Genomic DNA, 8,260 nt, shown 5'->3' on the forward strand with positions numbered 1-8,260 from the left:
GTCAGCACCCCAACACTACCGTACTGTGCCACAAGGGCTCCTTCTCTCCCGGGGTCACTCACTGTCGTCAAGTTGATTCTGACTCATAACGACCCCAGAGAATGGCGTCGGCCTGCCAAGTAACTCCACATTGTATAGGAGTAGAAAAGCTCCCTGTTCTCTCTTGGAGTGGCTGGAGCTTTCGAACTGCTGGCACAGCCCTTGTCAGTTCAAAAGGTAGCCCACTGGACACGAGGGCTCCTTTGCATCTTTACGAGGTTAGAAACCTAGCTCAGGCCATGGGCTTGAGGGGACGGCTTTCACTCTTTGTGGGCTTTGGAGGAAGGTCTTTGTTTCTTCGGCTCTTCTGCTCTTGGGCAATCTTCTTGTGGCTGAGAATCCTTCTTCCTCTATTTCTCTTCTGCTTCCTTGTATCATGTCTTTTATATCTCAAAGGAGATGGACTCCACTAAATCCTCACAATTGTTGTTTGAGTCCATTGCTGCAGCCACTGTGTCAGTCCATCTCATTGAAGACCTTCCTCTTTTTTAAATCTAAGTGCTACTTTTATTAAATAAGTTATTTTATACAATATGAACATCAATACAATTACAATTGTAAATTAGTTTTAATAAGGATGGACTGACTTTTGGATTTCCCAATCAGAGTCAACTGTACATGTATGCAGAATTGTCTTTGCATGAAGCCCCAAGGGGAACAACAGAAAAAGGGGTGTGACTGTAGCCTCTTTCTTTTTTTTTCCTACTTAGTAAAGCCATTTATTTATTTATTTTATGAGCTTTACTTATTTTTTTAATCATCATATTGGGGGCGCTTGCAGTGCTTATAACAATCCATACGTCCACTGTGTCAAGCACATTTGCACATAAGTTGCTATCACCATTTTCAAAACATTTTCTTTCTACTAGAACATTTAGTATCAGCTCCTCCCCTCCCTCCCTCCCTCCCCCACCCTCCTTCACGAACTCTTGATAATTTATAAATTATTACTATTTTCATGTCTTTTTTGTTATTAATAAATCTTTTTATTGGGGCTCATACAACTCTTATCACAATCCATACATACATCAATTGAGCAAAGCCCCCTTATACATTCGTTGCCCTCATCAGCCCCTTTCTTTTTGGCCATCAACGGTTTGTTAGAAACGTCGCAGCAGGTTTGTGACCCAAGGTGCGAGACAGGAGAAGAGGCAAGGATGTCCTGCATTCACCCATCAACAACTTGCCGCTTGAGCGTCGGCCAGTTCTGGAGGAAGTGGAGTCTTAAGACGTTTGCTCTCAAAGTGCTGCTTGAAGGTCGTAGAGTCTGGCATTGTGTCCTACACACGGTGCAGGTATATATTAAGGCAGCCTTGGCAAGCAGCCTGTTAGTCATGTCCTTGTTTCTTCTTTTGTCTAGCTTGCTTTGGGGCGTTTTTCTGCTGAAATTGGATCTGCTGCCCACAAGCCATATCCGGACTGGGGCAGTCTTGAGTCAGAGAGGCCTCGCAGCGAGCGAGGGCTGGCAGTGATGCCCGAAGGGAGAGGAAGACTAGAGCTCACACAGCATCGTTTGGGCCTCCTCCACCCGCCAAAGAGGGGAAAGAAAGGGACAAGTTGTGAGGCCCTTCATCTTTTTCATCACCCCTCTACTTTACCCAACAGGATGTCCTTTTCCAGAGACTGGTCTCTCCTGATAACAATATGTGAGACCAAGTCTTGCCATGCTGGCTTCTAAGAAGCATTCTGGCTGTACTTCTTCCAAGACAGATTTCTTTGTTCTTTTGGGAGTTCATGGTATTTTTGATACTGCTTCTCGGCACCGTAACTCAAATGCATTGATTCTTGTGCGGTCTTCCTTATTTAATGGCCAATTGACACAATGCATATGAAGAGATTGAAAGCACCATGGCTTGGGCCAAGTGCACCTTAGTCCTCAAAGTGACATGCTTGCTCTTCAGCAATTTTAAAAGGTCTTGTACAGTAGATTTATCCAATGCAACATTTTGTTTGATTTCTTGACTGCTGCTTCCAGAAACATTGGTTGTGGATGCAAGCAAGATGAATTCTTTGGCGAGTTCCATTTTTTTCTCCATTTATTATGATGTTACCTCTTGGTCCATTTGTGAGGATTTTGGTCATCTTTACACTGAGATGTAATCCATACTGAAGGCTGTAATCCTTGATCTTCGTCAGTAAGTGTGCAAGTCATCCTGATGCCCCATTCTTTCTCATATAATCCAGCTTCTCAGATTATTTTCTCAGCATACAAATTGAATAAGCATGTGAAAGGATACAACCCTGACACACACCTTTCCTAATTTTAAATCATATCCTATCCCCCTGTTCTGTTTGAAGGATTGTCTCTGGGTTCACTTGCAGATTCCGCACGAGCACAATGAAGTGTTCTGGAATTCCCATTCTTTTCAAGTTTATCCAGAGTCTGTTATCATCCACATAGTCGAATACTTTTGCATAGTCAAACACAAGTACACGTTTTTTTCTGGTTTTCTCTGCTTTCAGTCAATTTACAACATATATTTTAGGAAAACATAATTTCAACAGTGATATTCCTTGTTCCATGTTCTCTTCTGAATCTGTTTTGAATTTCTGGCAGCTTCCTGTCCATGTACTCCTAAAATGGTGGTTGAATTATCTTCAGCAAATTTTTACTTGCAGGTGATATTAATCATATTGTTCAATAATTTTCACATCCTATCGAGTCACCTTTCTTTGGAAAGGCTCAAAATATGGATCTCTTACTGTCGACATAGATAAGAGTGTGCTTTCAGTGCCTCATAAACTTGCTGAAACATTTCCGTTGTTATTCTGTCCATTCCAGGGGCCTTGTTTTCTGCTAATGCCTCCAGTACAGCTTGGATTTTGTCCTTCGGTACCATTGGTTCTTGACACTATGCGACTTCTTGTAATTATTGGATGTTGCCTAGGTCTTTTTGAGATAGTTCCTGTGTATTCCATCTTCTTTTGATGTTTCCTTCATCATTCTGTATATTGTCCATAGAACATTTTAATTGTGCTGCTCAATGTTTGAATGTTTTTCTTCAGTTTAAGAAAAGCTGAAGCAATTCTTCCTTTTAGGATTTCTAACTCCAGGTCTTTGCACATTTATTGTAATGCTTACTTTGAGCTTCCTTTTGTCATTCTCTTGAGAGCTTGTTTGGAGGCTCCAGCAAGGAGGCACAACTACTTGTATACCCTTGATGGCAGGATGGTCCTCCTTCTGTTGGGAAGGTTGTCCTGTTCAACCGAGTACAGCACATGGAGGAAGGGGACACTTGCCTATCCAGCCAGATCAGCTGAATCAACTCTGGTGATCAGTGGGGTGACAGCTGAGGCAACCATATTGCCCTCACATCCCCTTGTGCACTTTTCTATTCAGCTGCTTTTCTTCCATTTGCCTTAGCTACTCTATGATTAAAAATCAAGTGTCCACTTTTATCTTTTCTTTCTCTCTGGTCTTTTAAATGACCTTTTGCTTTCTTTGTGTATGATGAGCTGGATATCAACTCCCAGCCCTTCAGGTCTTCTGCCATCAGTGTTTCATGTATCAAATTTGTTCTTGAGATGGTCTTGAAATTCAGCTCTGATATATTCAAGGTCATTTTTTTTTGCTTTTGTAAACTTGCTTTTCATTTTCTTCAACTTCAACTTGAACTTACCTATGAGCAATTGTAAGTTACTCACATATAAGCAATTCCTGGTGTGTTACACAGTCAACCCGAGGCCTCATTTTGGCTGCTGATATTGAGCTTCTACATCATCTCTTCCCACAGATAAAGTCAACTTGATTTCTTTTGGTTGTTGTTTTTCTATATTGATGCTTTAAAAAAATTTAAATAATTTTATTGGGGGCTCATACAACTCTTATCACAATCCATAAATATATCCGTTGTGTCAAGCACATTTGTGCATTTGTTGCCATCATCATTCTCGAAACATTTACTTTCCACTTGAGCCCTTGGTATCATCACCTCATTTTTCCCTTCCCTCCCCACCATCCTTCCCTCATGAATTCTTGATAATTTATACATTATTATTATTTTGTTATGTCTTACACTGTCCGAAATCTCCCTTCACCTACTTTTCTGTAATTGGCTCCCCATTTCTCCCCCTACCGATCCCTTACCCTCCTGGTATTGCTATTTTCATTATTAGTCCTGAGGGGTTAATCTGTCCTGGATTCCCTGTGTTTCCAGTTCTTGTTTCCAGTTCATATCTATGTCAGTGCACATCCTCTGGTCTAGCTGGATTTGTAAGATATAATTGTGATCATGATAGTGGGGGTGGGTGTGGGTGGGAAGCATTCAAGGACTAAAAGAAAGTTGTATGTTTCATCATTGCTATACTGCACCCTGACTGCCTTGTCTCCTTCCCATGAACCTTCTGTAAGGGGATGTCCATTTGCCTACAGATGGGTTTTCGGTCTCCACTCCACACTCCCCCTCATTCATAATGATATGATTTTTTCTTCTGGGTCTTTGATGTCTGATGATACCTCGTGTTGGTGTGCTTCTTCCATGTGGGCTTTGTTGCTTTTCAACTAGATGGCTGCTTGATTACCTTCAAGCCTTTAAGACCCCAGATGCTGTATCTTTTGATAGCTGGGCACCATCAGCTTTGATCACCATATTTGATTATGCACCTGCTCTTTCTTCAGCGATTGTGTCAGGAAGGCGAACATCATGGAATCCCAGTTTAATAGAACAAAGTATTCTCGCATTGAGGGAGTACTTGAGTAGAAGCTGAATGTCCATCTGCTACCTTAATACTAATCCTATAACTATATGCACATAGATCTATTTCCCCACCATCATATATTAATATATTTACATATGCCCATGCCTTTATTTCTACCTCTATAATTGCCCTTTGCCTCCTAGTTCTTTCCTCTATTTCCTTTTACTTTCCTCTTGTCCCACTATCATGCTCAGCCTTCATTTGGGTTTCAGTAATTTCTCTCAGTTACATTGCCCTTGATCAAGAGTCAATTTGATTTCTGTGTATTCTCTCTGGAGACATCCATGTGCATAATTGCCTGTATATATTGTTGGAGGGAAAAAGTATTTGCAATGAAGAAGCCATTGAATGTCTTGCAAAATTCTATCATGAGATTGCCAGCTTCATTTCTATCAGCAAGGCCATATTTTCAAAACACTGCTTCTTCCTCTCACAGGCATGTAAATTAGGTTTTAGAATACATATTTTGGGAAGACATAATTTAGGCCACAACCATCCCCATCAGATTCTTGAATTACCTTTGCTTCTGGTGGAGCTAATGATTTCTGTTTCTCTTGATCAAACACAAAAATGTCAGACTTTTCACCAATGTCTAGAGATCCTTTGGCATTGGTACTTTAAGAAACTGACAAGGACAAAGGAATCTGTCAGCATTTCCAACTTGTTCTTTTACATTCAAGAACAATTCTTAGTTTTGCTGTTTTGTTTCCTGGATTGTTAAACACATGGCTTCAAGGAATTTTTGAGTTGGGATTTGGGAGCAGACAACATCAAAGTGAAGGGATTTGACATTTTCCATTTCGTTCCTCTCTTCTGTCTTCCACAGACTCTAAACACAGGATCTTTCTTGTGATTTCGGTTGGTTGTCATTGAGTCAATTCTGAGTCATGGCCAGCCATGTGTGCAGAGTCAACCACACTCCATAGAATTGTCAATACGGTGGCCTTTCTAATGCAGATTGACAAGCATGTCTTCCAAGGCCCCTCTGGGTGGGTTTGAGCTGTCAACCTCTTAGCTAGGAGTTGAGCCCTAACTGTTTGCAACTCTTGAAAACTTGGCAAGAATGTTGGCTGCCTCCTCAGTTGATGGATGATAGTTTCATCTATCTATCAGAAATTTGTTGTGATCCCTTGTCCCTCAATTGCCCGCATTCTTTTTTCTTTGTTGTTGTAGACTTGTACCATGTTAATTCTTCCATTATCTTTTTGGTAAGATCTTCTGGAGGAGAAGATAATTAGGTATATTCTTCTACAATTCTGAAGGGCTTTTGGGGGGGGGGGGACCAGGAAATAACTTTTCTACTTCAATGTAATTGCAAATTTCCAAAATATTTTGATCCTTTTGCTTTGTTATTCTCTTTCTCTTTTACACACACACACGTATATGTATACACACCTATGTACTTGAGTATAAGCTGATCCGAAGATCAGCCGAGGCACCTAACTTTACCACAAAAAAACACATAATATGTGCTGAAAAAGTCAGCTTATACACATCTATATATGGTACTTTTAATAATTGGGGTTAACTGAGGATTAATTTACGATATCATACTCCTTTGCCCATAAATCTATTTAGATGATCCTTAAGAATTTGGTAAACCCAAGGTGGATCACAGATCTTGAGGTGAAACCCCAAACTATTAGGGTCATAGTGCTAGGGTTCTCTAGAGAAACAAAACCAGGGCACTAATAATTTTGTATATAACTATATAGATAGATAACATAAGAAATAAACAGTTAACTAATCTATAAAGCAGTACAAATGGCTTAATGCAACCCACTTCCATGAGACAGCTAGTACACTGGCAGTCCTTCAAGTCTTGAAGGCCACAGGGTAGTCCTCAATGGAGCAATTCAGGCTATCCGACCACAGGCAGCAAACAGCAAGCAGGTCACCAAGAGTCAGTCAGATGACAGGGTCTGGCAGTCCTCAGCTCAAGAGATGTACCTTCGAGTAGTGTGGCGAAGCAAGTCCTGATGGAACCTCAAGTTACAGGGACACTGTCCACAAGTAGGTGTCCCACAGATAGCATAGTTTGCAAATGGAGGCACAGAATAAGCAAGGCAGCCGCACACTCCTCTGATGATCATAAAGCAAGAGAAAAAGAGGTGAGGCTCACTGAGCCATTTATCTCTCCACCCTTCAACTAATCTCACATGTGTTCATTGGCCATGTTGGCACAACAAACCTATCTCTCACAGCCATCAATCAGAAAATTGGGACAAACCTGAGAACTTTGGTGCAGGGTCTAGATAGGCTATCAGAAATAGGGAAGGACTCAAACACAGAGGAGTCACAAATTGACAAGTGGGATATACTGAAGATAAAACACCTGTGTTCATCGAAAGACTTCACGAAGAGAGTAATAAGAGAGTCCACCGACTGGGAAAACATCATTAGCAATGACACATCAGACGAAGGCCTTATTACTAAAAATCTGCAGTACTTTGCTAGCTTCCAAAAAGAAAAAAAAAAACCTAATTGCCCACTGAGGTGGGCAAAGGACTTGAACAGAAGTTTCACAGGGTCTGAAATCCGAATGGTCCAAAAACACATGAGAAAATGTTCCCGATCATTAGCCATAAAAGAAATGCAAATTAAAACAACTATTAGATACCACCTAACACCCTAAAAGATAGCCCAATTCAAAATATCAGAAAGCAACAAGTGTTGGAGGGGCTGTGGTAAGATAGGAACTCTCATCCTTTGCTGGTGGACCTGTAGGTATGTACAGCCACTCTGGAAATAGATTTGGTGATATCTAAAACTGATGGAAATTGAGCTATCATACGACCCAGCAATCCCCCTACTGGGCATATACCCAGAAGAGACAAGAAACAAACCACAGCCAGACATCGGTGCTCCAATGTTCATTGCGGCACAGTTCACAATTGTAAGGAGTTGGAAACAATCCAAATTTATATCAACAGATGGATGGATTTAAGACTGTGGTACATACATACAATGGAATACTACACATACCTTTAAAGCAGTGATGAATGCATGAAACACATCGCCACATGAGAAGAACTGGAGGAAATTATGCTAAGCAAAGTAAGCCAAGTACAACATGAGTCCACTGAGGTAAGCTTAAAAATGCAAAAGGAGCAAAGGGGGAAAGCTGTATACAAACATTCCTGGGATAAGGTCCATGTAGTATGGCAGGGGCCAGACCAAATCCAGGGATATATATGGTAGCCAACTAAACAGGAGGGGGAAAGAGTGGGAAAAAAGACATGGGTAGCAAAGGACCAGGGCAAAAACCCACCCAAGGGTAGGGTGTTGTTTATATCTACACAGGGAAAGAAGGACCAGACTTCAACCCGGTGCTCCAAGGCATGAATGCAACATACCGGCATGAAGCAGGGAACCAATAGAGAGGTCTGAGGAGCTGGCCCCAAACCCAACCACGTGGACAGCCCTCTCTCCCTGCAGAAGAATTCACTTCAGAGGACAGCACTGAAGCTACAGCTCAGGGAGGGGGACATATCTGATCAGAGCACACAGGAGCAAATGATGG

General features: G+C 41.4%; 1 pseudogene; it reads right to left on the bottom strand.

Annotated features, from left to right (window-relative positions):
- Window positions 1-1,214: 1,214 nt before the first annotated feature.
- On the bottom strand, window positions 1,215-1,451 carry LOC142433256 (zinc finger protein 706 pseudogene; annotated as a pseudogene).
- Window positions 1,452-8,260: the final 6,809 nt, after the last annotated feature.

The sequence above is a fragment of the Tenrec ecaudatus genome, chromosome X (assembly GCF_050624435.1).
Source record: "Tenrec ecaudatus isolate mTenEca1 chromosome X, mTenEca1.hap1, whole genome shotgun sequence".
Lineage (NCBI taxonomy): Eukaryota > Metazoa > Chordata > Mammalia > Afrosoricida > Tenrecidae > Tenrec > Tenrec ecaudatus.